Consider the following 13,269-nt stretch of genomic DNA (forward strand, 5'->3'; position numbering starts at 1 on the left):
TGCTGAGAGGCAGGCATTTTTTCTGGATGACAAATGTCTGGAGTTCTCAGTTTTACAAAAAGGAGTGCTCACCCCTGGCCTCTTATGCCTTTGTCATGTAGGTAACCTAAGCTGTGGAAAAAGAGACCATCTGGAAAAAATGCTGTGGTTTCACAGACCCAACATTATTCTCTCTCTCCCCTTCCTCTTCCTCTTGCTTTATGGATGGCAAGCAGTATTCAGATGACAGAGTTTGGAAAATTTGTCTTAGGAGATTAAATTCTCAGGCAGTGACTATGTGTTGATAATTTGGATGCTTCTGTGCATTTTACCATGCAGTTAAGGTTTCTAGGTTGTGGGTTTTTTTTTTTTTAAGCTGCTGAGCTTCCACTTAGTTTTAACTGAGGAATTTATTAGAATTTGCCACCTTGTGAGGTAAGTTAGACATAAATGTCTTATGATTTATGTGGGAAAGACTTTTCATTGTATATTGACATAAATCTTATTAGTACACTACGCTTCTCAGATATCATGGTCAACAGTACAAATTCTTCATGAGTTTTTCTTGTAAATGAGAATGAAGGGCATTCTTGATGATGTTCATGATATGAGACATATACTTTATAATGAAATCACTGCATTGGGGTTGTCACCTTGGATGTTTTTTTTTTGATATTTTCAGGTGAATGATAGGGTTTCATGAGGGAAAATAAAGAAAAATTTTCAGCTTACTTTATTTTAAAAGAAGTATAATTTGTACCAAGGGAACGAGAGTGGAAAAACCATTTTGACAATTCCATGAGTGAATGCTACTGATTTTGAAAGTCATCTTCTTGGCAAGAACACTATCTCTAAAAATCTAATCTGAATGTAAAACAGATTTGTTAGTGTGATTATTAAAACAATTGCCACCTTCTGGTGTAAAGTGATGTCAACATGGAACAATCAAGTAACGCCCTTTGCTTTGATAGAGTCAAGCATTCAAAGCTACCGTGAAATAGGATTGGACAGGACCTTTCATTTCATATGAGAGTTAATTCTCTAAATGCAAGAGGGGAGGCAGCTTATTTCTTTCCCCCTAGCAAGCAGAGAGAAATAAGTCTGCAGGAGGCCCTGTTTTTTTCTTCCTCATTTCTTAGTGTGTACATGTGTATGTTACCAAATATCATGGAAAATAATCTATTTTTTCCACTTAGCTCTATTGAGAAAGAAAAACAATGTCAAAATTTTCCAAAAGATTTATGGTTTCAAAATTTATACTTTTACATCTAAATTGTTATCTAAAGCTTGATTAAAGGTCACATTTTTCCAATTACAGCGAGAACTTTTTAGCTGCACTGCTTTTCTCTATCAGAGAGCACTGCTCCACCCTGGTCTTAATCAGGACTCCTCAGGAAGAGCTCAGACATGAGTACTCTGTCCAAACTTCAGGCTTGAAGACTGTGTCATCCCAGTGCAGTTAAGTGAATAGCCACACACACACACACACACACACACACACACACACACTACCACACACTGAAGAGAGTAAAAATAATTGAGCATAATTGCTAAATACCTTGGAGTGTGTATTAAAAATTGAAAATGAATGCTTTATAGCTTAATACCGAAATGCAAGAATTTACTGACCTTAAATGAATTCAAAGTCAAGAAAATACTAATTATGTGATTTTATATGTAAATTTCTATCTTTTGCATTTCACGAAATTATACTTTATGTAAAAGCTGTTAATACACCTTATTTTTTTTAAATGAAGCACATTTGCCACTTTTGCAGCTTCTACAATTGATAAAACAAATATAAGACTAAAAAAGAAATCAAAGATCAGGTGATCAATAACATATTTCTTCTCCATCAAATTATTTTTTTCCATGTACAAAATTCCTGTTTGATTTTTCAATTATTCAAAATGTCAGGATGATAGATATAGGAGAGTAACCAACTAACCAGGGAAATCTCTGCTTAATAATATTCAATATAAAGATTCAGAATGATGCCTCATGATGGATTAAACTTTCCCCTGTTCTGGCTCATTAGGGTTCTCCCAATTTGACCCAGTGCAAACCTATTACTTAACATATATCTAACAGTAAAACTGCGTACGTGTTCACTAGTACAACAGAAGCTAAATGAGCAGCTTCTGATAATTTAATTAAGTGTAGGTCTTCTAATATAATTCCATAAGTATGTGAACTTTTAACTTGTATTAACTCAATTTCCTTATGCTTTCATTTACCATTTGTTGGGGACATTACAGTGATTAGCCAAAGTCCTTCCAGCTCCTAATGTTCTCCATAAATTTTGATTTAAATTGACTGTCACTTTTCTCCATAATAAAGTGGATATTTGACATCTCAAAGAAGAGAACTGGTCTAGGATATTACACTATCAAGGACTAGAATTTTTTTCTTCGTATTGCACAAAATGCACATAAATTACCCCTTAATAAAGGCTATTAAGAATAGAGAAAAGTGGGTTGAGTACTACATATTTATAGATATGTCTACATATCAGCATTTCTTGAAAAAAAGAAAAAAGACTTCTAAGTGTCCCAGTATTGAAAACAGGTATCTATCATGTTCCTACATAATTGTGTACTTGATAGCGACCAACGTCTACTTGTCTGTTTGATCAGCATTCAGGCACCTCTAAATTAAGTTAGAATAGCAGAGCTCCTCTACTTTGGTTGACATAGCCAACAGGTGTTCATCAGACGAGCTAAACTCAAATATATCATGTGCTCAGTTCAGATAAAGGGGCAGATTATACAACTGTGCCTTGAAATTCATCAAGGAATGTATTTTTGAACTAAGCCAAGAATAAATGATATCATGCTTCATAAATATCTATTTAAGAGCAACTTTCTTTAGTTTCAATAAAATAATTCGGTCAATAAAATTTCATTATTGTCAGTTACTCCCACTGAAGTTATTCAGATAGTTCAACAATAAAGGCCTCAGTTCAGTGTCCAGAAAGACCTAAAAGTTTTATGAATAATAACAGAAACTGTTTCAGGTTCAGTGCTGCAATTTCTGCACTGGATGAATCAAGAACTTTCTGAGGACAACAAGAGCTCCTTACAAGCATTAGGAAGGCTGTGCCACCCTGCCATACAAGGGACTAACAATTTTCCCATAAAATCACGGCATGTGCCACATGTTTGGCATTCAGCCTTCTTTAAAGCACAGTTTGCCCACAAGATGTAAGATTCTACTCTAGAAATTTCTGAGCACCTATTCAAACGAGTATTACTTTAGGCAATGGTAAAATTAACATTTATGGGAGACTGTGATATGCTAAGTAACTTATAAACATTTTACTTTTTTTTTTTACCTATTCACACAACTCTCAAATTAGCAATTGTTATTAGCTAAACAAATAAGACAAAACAAAACACCCTAATTGGATAACTAAGGCACTTGAAATCAAGTTACCCAAGGCGGCAACCAAAGCAATTTTGGACTCTTATTCTTCCATTAGGCTGCTTTGGTGATAGTCCTGTTTTATTTACTGTACTATATTATAGTGGTATTCCAGTAACATTTTCATATCTATTTATAAATACTGAGATAGATGTCTATCTGTATATCTATCTGTATCTATATCATATTGGACACGAACCCAGGGCCCTGTCCATGCTATGCCAGTGCTCTACTGTTGAGCTATATGTCCAGCTTCTGTAGATGCTTTGTTATAACACAAGTAGCATATGGTTGTAAGTTTGAGTAATATAAATAACCCAAAAGAAAATAAAACATCATTTTCACTTTGTAGGATTTCACTTTATACTGAAGTTTTTTTCTTATTTGTTTTAAAAATAAAAGTGTATGCAGGGCATATTCTTTTAAAATCCAGCATTTGACTTAATAATTTAGTATGAACATCTGGTGATGTCTTGATAATGTCTTTTTATAACATCATTTATAATGGCTGTGTAATTGAATATTTTGATTTGGAAAGATGTCATTTTCTATCACCATGTCTCAAATTGAATTTCACATCTGATCTCAGGTGGAGCTACTGCATATCCCATCCTTATTTCTAGAGAGTTTTAGAAATATGGGTCATTCAGAATGTGATTAGCGTATTGCCAGAACAAATGCTGGGTGTGCACACAAATGAGTCTCCGCATTCAAACTATTTCTTCTTTGTGATCTGCATGATTAAGACAAGTGAATATTTTACATATAGCAATCTTGTAATCATCTATCAATGAAATAGCGTGAGACCTTGGGAAGAACGTTAAGGGATTCTTGACCTTTAGTGGAGAGCCTTGGTCAGTCAAGTTTCTTTTACTTTCCTGGCTGACTGCGCCTGAGGGTGAAGGGAAGAAGCGACATCTTTAGCAAGGCTTTCCTGGTCAAATGCAATCAGATTGACTGAAAGCTCTGATTTTGTCTAGAGGACTAAACAAAATTCTCCTGTTAGACAGCACGCACTGGCCAGAGAAACGACTGATGAAGAGCCATTCTACACTATTACTGGACAACAATTTCAACATCTCATTTAAAACTGCAACAAGTTAAGGAGATTTTTGAATTATGTATTAAAGTCAACCTCCAAAATATAACTATACTTGCCTATTTCAGCTAAGTTTCTCCAAAACATCAGTGTCCACAAATCACAGCTGTTGCTCCCTTATTTGCTGGTCTGGTTGTCACTTCCTATAACTTTTTACTCGTGATGCTGGCATTCTAACATCCAGTATTGAACTTTCAATATTAAATCACCTTCCACCTCCTTGCTCTTCATTCTCTGTCTTGAGTCATGAAAATCACCAAGATCTCCAACTTTCCTCAGAGTACACGAACTCTGTCTGCAATTTTGACGAGAGCACAAGTTGTTACTCATTGTCCAGTGGGGAACACTTAGTTCTATCAACCTTTCTCCAGTATCAAAGCCTCTGTTAGGCTTTCATAATAATCACTAATGGAAGTGGTGGTGCCCACTGCAGTCTTCAGATTCATCAAGGCCAGTGCTCAGAAGACTCCCCGGGGACCTAGCTGCTGGTGCTAAGAAAAGGTCTTGGCGCCTGAATCACTTTACAAACTATTTTCTTTTTAGAAAAACCTTTCCATTCTTCTCCATCTTTCTTCCATTTAATTTTCCAACAAATAATATATAGTATCAACAAATAATTAATATGGAATAGCCTAGCAACTGATCTCCTCAGATTGATAAAACTCCTCAAGTAAGTTTTCCATGGTTACCAGAGGGATCATTTTTAAAAACATAAACGTGGTCATATTAAAATTTTTATGTGGCTTATGAGTGGGATACTAATTGTGCCAGTTAATCTTAACTGTCAACCCAACTAGATCAATAGACTTCTGTTGAGAGGATTGGATCAGGGGCGTGTTATATTCATCAGTGAATTAACTGAAGATGCTGTTAGTGGGCAGTTGGAGGTGGGTCACAGGCAATGCACCTTTGGAGGATTTATATTTTGCTGGTATGCTTCTGTGTTCTGCTTTTGGTCACTTTTACCATGCCCTTCCACCATGGTGTTCCTGATTTAGAGCCAGTTTACCATGGAAACCTCTGAATTTGTGAGCCAAAATTAAGTAACTTTTTCTTTTAAAATTTCAGGTTAGATATTTTATGCCAGTGATGAGAAAGCTAACACATACATACATACATACCAATTTTCTGGAATTGGGTCAATTTCTGTTTGTTATAATAATGAATGACTTTGACTTCCAAGAGTGTTGCGTTTGAGAATAAATAATATGCTCACATCATCTGTGAGGTCATTCTTCAAGTAGTCCATATCTACTTTGGTAGCTTGATCATTCTGTGTTACATCCACCTTTGCCCTCGCCTTCCTTGTAATTTCTGAAGGCACCATGTTTCTTCCCATTTGGGATCTTTGTTCATAGTTTTCCCTCTTCTGGATTATTTGTCTGTCTGTGTATCTATCCATCTATCTGTCATCTTTTTTTGTGGTACTGTGGGTTGAACCCAGGGCCTTGCCCATCCTAGACAAGCACTTTCCCTCTCAGCTGTATTCTAAGCCCAAGAATGTTGTTTACATCTTTCTTCCTTTTTATCTAACTTTTATTCATCCTTCAGCCCCCCAGTAGAGAAAGGGTGGCCCCACTTCAAATAGAAAACTCTATGAAAGTAGGAGCTTGTGCCTATTTAGATAGCTGCTATACTCATATGATGAAAATGGTCCCTGGGAAATAGTAGGTACTGAATAATATTGGCTGAATAGTGCATGTTGACTCAAGCATAGCTTTGTTATTGAAGTCTTTCCTTGTTATCATTACCTTGGAATTTGTTTGTTCTCTTATTGAAATGTTATAAATCCATGTACTATCTTTTTGAGAATTTATTTCAGTTTATCATCAAGCAACCATCTATTTACTTACTTTGATGAAATCAGGAGTCATTTCCATTTTATCGATTTCTGTGTCTATATCACATACTACACTTCTCTAAAAATATATTGAATAAATAAACACCATGACAATCATATATATTAGACATTTTAGCAATCTTAAGAGACATTAGAATTGTTCTTATTCTTTACAAACTTATATCTGAAGGGAGAAACAAAAATGTGCAAATAGATAGCAGTAAAAAATGGTAGACTGACTTGTAGAATTTTAGAGCAAAGAATTTTAGAAACATTATAGATAAACCCAAACTTATTATAGCAGCATTAAATGACTATCACATAATGGCAGTGACAGTCATGAGGCATCTGAATGACAAGAATGGGTAGACCTTCAGAGGTTGAAAAATACTGTGTGTCTCTAAGTGTAGGGGAAAGAACATGGAAATAATGAATTTGAATTGTTTTGGAGAATTTATTTTCTAACAACTATTATGTATTTATGATACAGTAATAAGAATAAGACCAGTGTCCTTGCTCATTCAGATTAAGGGTGGCCAAACAACACCTTTGAACCTAACCTGACCTGTGTTTTTGTAAACAGATATGGCAACATGGCCATACCATTGGCTTACATCTTGTCTATGGCTGACTGTGTTCATAATACAAATGCAGAGCTGAGTGAGTGCAGTGGGGATCATATGGCCCATAAAGTCAAAAATATTTACTATATGGTCTTCTATAAAGGATGTGCCAACCCAAAAGTTAAATGGGTTGAATGGGAAAGACAGTGACAAAACTCTAAAAATATTATGAGATGTGATTTTAGAAGACATATTCCAAACGTTCATGGAGAAGGAATAGATGAATTGTAGTCAACCCTCTGTGGTGGTGGGTTTCATGTCTGTGAATTCAGTCAACTGAGGATGGAAAATACTTGAGGCAATATTGCATCTGTATTAAATAAACACTAACTTTTTTCTCTTTTAATCCTTAAAAAGTGTAGCAGAGCTATTTATATAGCATTCAATTATATTAGGCATTAAAAGTAATACAGAGATTTTTTTTTTTTGTACATGAGAGGATGTGGACAGATTTTTTACAAATACCACATCATTTTATATAGGGAATTTAAACACATGCAAGGTTTTGGGTCTGTGAGGAGTCTTGGCGCCAATCCCCAGTGATCACCGAGGGATGGGTATACTTAACGACACAAGGAACAGGACCTGGATAAAGGATGGGACTGGTGCCTTTAAAGGTCCAAAGTTCAGAAGGAATTTAATTATGAAGAAGGAAAAAGGGAGTACACTACCAGTTATGGTGAGACTGTAGGAGCGAAGGCATCTTATTTGTAGGAAATATAAAGAACTTCTAGCCTGGGTTTCCACTGGGAGTTCAAGTTTATCAACTGGAGCCAGGGAGACTATACCGACAGCCTTGAGTACAGGGCTGAAACATTTGAAATTCACCAACTGGGCTTGAGGGACTCTTTGAAGGCTCTTGTTCAGGTCAATGATATGAAAAAAAAAAAGGGAATAGATGGTTAGAGTCTGGGTCCGATGACCTCTCGGACCTGGGAGAGGTTGGAGGACATTGGGGACAGTCTCTTGAAAAGGTTAAAAGAATTGGAGATCTGAGAGAAAATTTAGTCCACAGATAGGTTTTGCTTTACTCATAAGATGTTTGAATATTAAAAAAAAATTAGCTGTTGACAGATAGGGAAAGGATATTTTTGCACAGAATCTGGATTTTTGCTGCTCTTTAAAAATCAGGCTATTCTGGCAACATGTGCCTGTGTTTTCGTGTGGCAACCATGCTTTGGAGCCGAGCTGCCCTGTGTGGAGTTGGCAGAACAAGCCCCACTCTGGTCATCTTTAATCCTGTAACATAACCCCTGTTGCTATTGGACTTTGTAGTCTACTATGCCATCACCTGGACATGAGTTTGAAAGTCTTTAATTGGAGTGGAGCCAACACATTCACCTTTCTTTTCCTTTCCTGAACACTTTTTAAAAAAAAATCCACTGACTGTTTGTGAAGCTTTCTGAAGAGTCACCTCCTTTAATTTTAAATGCTGGGGAATTGTATGCTTGAGCATGTGTATGTCTGTCATACACTGTTAATTGGAGTGTGATAGATCTTGTAGGCGAACATCTGTCCTGAGGTCATGATCTCCAATTTAATTCCATTGTGGCGTATCTTTCCCTTTTATCCCTCATTAATTGCAGACCACATTTTACCTGCAAACCTAACATTCTGACCCCCTCCACCCAGTTTCCTAATGTTGTAGTTTCTATCTAGTCTCTTGCTTATATAATCACAACAGCTTTTGTTCGTGTTTTTCAGTAGTTTTATTTTTAATTTCACTTGAAACAAAAACTGCTTCTTTCAAGAAAGTCTAAGGGTGGTTTGAGTTGTATTTTTCAAGAGGATTCTTAAAATTCCTTTATACACAATGTTTTTCTCCCTTGGCCTGCCTGTTAAAAATAGAATACCACAAATTTCTGTATAATTCTTGCTGATACGTGATTCAGGGTGGAGGTGAATGCTTTAAAAAGGCAGTCAATCTGTTACCACTCCTGAGGAGCTGGGCGCTCCCTCATGAAGCCTGCTTGGGACACTGGGCTCATTGTGACTGCACAGTGGAGCCTGCTGAGCAAGCGTTACAGATCCATGTCGATGTACAAAGCCTGGTTGTGATCAGGTTACTTATGTTTCATGTTTCGAGATAAATGATGTGGCCTTTGAAGAACAGTTAGACCAGAATCATGTGTCAAAAGCAGGTTTGAGCAGAACTGGGACTCTGCCAAAAGACTTAATAACTACTTCTTAGTGTTTTCTTAAAAATACATATTACAGAATTTCTGAGCTAGTGAGTACCAGAAATTTAGGGGAAGTCTTATGCTAATTGGAAAAGGCCAACCACAAACCAGTTTCATGACCTTAACTTTTTCCTGCCTTGTCTGGTAAGTGAAGAAGCTAAAATAGATGATGCCAAGGGGTGTTTGTGCCAATCTGTGAATGTGAAGATGGACCCAGAAGCTAAGCTTGTCTCTAGGGAATCCAGGTTTTCATCTAGGCCTGAGCCAAGATTGCCTGGATGAAGATGCAGCTGAAAGCCCAAATTTTCCCCTAGATACGGGTTGAGATGGGGCAAAACTGAGCAGTTATACTGATAGCCTATGTGAAAAAGTACGGAAAAAATATTAGATGTTAGAGAGATCAAGGCTGATTTTTGAGTTCTTCAGATTTGTGATCATTTATTCAGCCCCTCTGCCTTTTTGTTTTCTCTCCTGTTACTCAAGGTGGATGCTTCTTGTATTAGTCAGGTTGGACTGCTGTACTAAATACCACAGCCTGAGTGACTTATACAACAAAAATTATTTTCTCACTGTTCAGGTGGCTGGAAGTCCAAGGTAGAGCTCTAGGAGTGCGGTTGTCAATGCTACCGAAAATATAGCCAGATCATCAGCTCATCTTAGGCTTACTACCAGATTTGTAGACAACATCTATGTTGTTGTGCCTCAGTAGAAATAATAGAGTCATTATATAAATGGGTAATAGTTGGAAAATACCATAAAGGCAGTTAAGCAGTAAGAATATATTCATGAAAAGAAGGGCATAAAGAGAAGACCACTAGATTGCCAGAAATGACTTCAAGCTATATAAAGATAACCAGACACTGCCAGCATATTCTCTTATTTTAACTGAAATGAGCCCCTAACGAATAAAAAAAATTTCTCTGCAATGTGTTGACACTGGCTCAAACATTAGTGATATTTTTCTTTGCTTCTAAATAACTTTTGGAAATCTTTTGAATATAATTTTAGGTTTCTGTGGACATAAAGGCATATTTAAAAGCCTCAGAAGTATAATAATCAGTCCAAAAGGAGAAATGATTAAGAAAAACATGTCAAGGGTGTCAATATTAATGATTTAAAAATATTATATACATCTACAATAATGGGGCTGGATAAAGAGATCTAGGCACAATTTGACTCTGCAAGAAAATTGCATGATTAGGCAGGATCCTGGGGGTAGCTGAGCAGGTGTTAGAATAATTACAACTATTCACATGTGGAGATGCTGTTTCTGAGATAACCCAGAAATTCCAACCTTTACAGTGAGTTTATTTGTACCAAATAACATGCAAGGCACTGAGTAAAATGAGTACATAATTTGAAAATAAAATAACCACCTGCATTAAAATATAAATATTTTCTTCATTAGTATGACCTTCCTGAATTTAACTTGTACAATTTTTTTTCTCTTGAAAAAATGGGACCAGTACTTGGCTACTGAAGCTCCAGATGCTAGAGTTGGCTTTGGAAATGAACCCTGAGGTTTCTGGGCTTACTATCAAGACAGAAGCTAGTGCACTGGCTAAAGAGAAGTGGAAGGAGTTCTGAAGTTTGAGCCGCAGAGGGAAACAGCAACGCAAAATCCCAGAAGCAATTCCCAAGGCATGTTCTTTGGAGGAACCAGGAGCCAAAACAGTTGGTGGTGAGCAGACACAGTGGGAAGGTACGCTCAAGGCACAGAAAGGGAGTGTGCCGAGCAATATCAATACCTTTGTCTACGGTCAGAGATGATCTGTCAGTAGTACATGTCTCCATTATTAAGAATTAAGAGAAACAAGCACCATTTCTCAGAAACTGATCTTTGGATTCTGAGCTCTGTATGAGTGATTTCTCTCACTGCTTTACTTTTCATGTTATGTATTTTCATTCTGTGTACTCATAGGCTAATCTATTCAAAACCTGTTTGTAAGTCATTATGTGAGACTTGGGAACTGTGCTCAAATAAACAAATTCTTTGTCTATCCATCAGGCATTTATAGTCAAGGGGAAAGACAGACATGAACATAATGAGTGTATAATGTTCCTGCCCATAGCTGAAGCCTGCCTTGCACTATGCCGCCACTGTTAACTTCACTCTGTGGAATTCCTCATAGCCTCACAATACATGGGACCATAATGACATGTCTAGTGTCTCCACTTAGTTTGAAGCCCCACCCAGAAATACTCTTAGCTTTCTTCTTGTCTTCAGACACTCATATTTAAAGCTCACCTCAGGTATAACCTAGGGAAAGCCTTCCCTGGCATTCCAGTTTGATGCTATGGTCCTAAATAGCATGCTGTATTATTATAATGCCTCTCATTACAATGATCTGATAAACTGCCTACCTTGTAAAAGTGGGAATAGAAATCTCCCTGAGCAGAGAACCCAGTCCTCTGGTCTTTTATATGTACATGAGTGTGTTTGCTTGTTTATTTATCTGCGTATTTTCCTGAGGGGTGTCCTAAGTACTAAGAAGAAACAAGCATTTACCTGGTGTATAACATTACTGGAAAATTATGAGTTTAAAGAGTTTTCCTACCACACCGAGTTTGGTGAAAGGAGAAATAAATATGGGGTGCATATTTAAGTTGAGTATGCTGAAAGATGCCATTAGTGATGCATGACAAAGGGGGCTGGCAGAAATTGCTAGAAATTTGGTTCTAATCAAGCATATCCTGCTTGTCTCTTGTAATTTCAGTGAACAAGACAAGGGCTGAGGAAAAGGATATTGAAAACATTGGATTCATTTTATGATGTTATGATATAAAGCAATGTGATATAACATCAAAATACTATCCAATAAAATGCCAATATTTTAATGTCATGAGATAGGTCCCTAGGAAAGAATTAGTACTTTTACTGCTTAATCAATATTTTTTTTTCACTGTTACCTCTGAAAATTTCTGACATGGAATTGGTTAGTTTTCCTTAACTTTGAATTCATCAATAAAACTGTTTTCTTTTTACCCTAAACTTCAAGTTAAGAATATTTTATAATTTGTGGTGTATTTTATTTCATTTCAGATGACTTTCTCCCAAATTATATTCTCCTAATTTTTAGCTTCTGTATAGAAGCTTGTGTAAAGTCTAACACCTATTAAAGTATATCAGTTTATAACATTTATATTAGTATATTAAGAAATGCTTATTTTTAATATTAGCTCTCAAACTTATAGAAAATGCATATCAAGTTTTAACCTAAATTGTTAATATATTCATGCACCTTTTACTCTCTAAATTCTTCATATTTATAGAGTATTTCTCAAGTATTTTGTAGAATTCATTAAAATTATTCACCATAAATGTGTTTTTATTTGTAACATCTTTGGCATATAAGGCATATTAGGATAATATTTTAGGAAACCTATGATAAAAGAAAAAAGGCTTATATTCTTATTTAAAAGTTAATTAAATATTCTTTAGAGAATATAGCATTGGAAGCTGTTTCCATCAAGCAGGGAAAATACTATATTTTGGATTAAGACAATTTAATTGCTATAATGAAAATTTTTTCTTAATTCTCATCCTAGGGACCAAAAGTCATTTATTGCTCAGTAAACGCAATCTAGGTTTAAAAAAATGTGATTCACAATGAAATTCCACATAGTAGTATTTATTTTTTTAACTTTAAAAATAGTCTCTTTCTCATTAGTTACAAGAATAGGAAGCTTCTTACAAAGTCCCTAGTGCCACCCTTTACTCCTGTAATTTTATAATCATTGTGCAAATTGGTGATCATAAGTATGCACTTCTTTGTCCAGCTTATTCTTGGCTCTAAGTCCATTAAAAAGATATTTTTTTCCATGGGTAGAGAGTTTGTGGAGTGAATCTATGTTTAGGGGTTAGAGTGAGGTATGTTTAAACTTTGAAGTCACTCTGGTAGCCATCAATTAAGGAGCTTCTGCAACACCATGAGGCTCAACTTCTGTGTAAGTCAGGATAGCATCACTGTCAGTCTGAAGGAATGATCTCAAGGAGGGCATCCTCAGCATGGTGCTTGATTTAGAAGATGTTCCAGAAATTGACAGTTCTCTTTTATGGCAGAGAGCACCATTCACGCATATATTGTAAATAATGGCCACTAAATTCATGGCAATGTGACTGCA

The 13,269-nt window shown here is 36.1% G+C and overlaps 1 protein-coding gene and 1 long non-coding RNA gene across 18 annotated transcripts in view; one reads left to right on the plus strand and one right to left on the minus strand.

Annotated features, from left to right (window-relative positions):
• Positions 1-13,269, minus strand: part of Tenm3 (teneurin transmembrane protein 3) — a 2,467,413-nt gene that overhangs the window by 664,269 nt on the left and 1,789,875 nt on the right. The window lies entirely within an intron of this gene.
• Positions 1-13,269, plus strand: part of LOC111756601 (uncharacterized) — a 148,130-nt gene that overhangs the window by 61,594 nt on the left and 73,267 nt on the right. For both annotated transcript variants that reach the window (XR_010042580.1, XR_002791025.2), the window contains exon 3: positions 10,611-10,846. This is a non-coding gene — a long non-coding RNA (uncharacterized LOC111756601). The remainder of the gene's footprint in view (positions 1-10,610; positions 10,847-13,269) is intronic.

The sequence above is a fragment of the Cavia porcellus genome, unplaced genomic scaffold (genome assembly GCF_034190915.1).
Source record: "Cavia porcellus strain 051 isolate PalLab524CR breed Dunkin Hartley unplaced genomic scaffold, mCavPor4.1 scaffold_24, whole genome shotgun sequence".
Classification (NCBI taxonomy): Eukaryota; Metazoa; Chordata; class Mammalia; order Rodentia; family Caviidae; genus Cavia; species Cavia porcellus.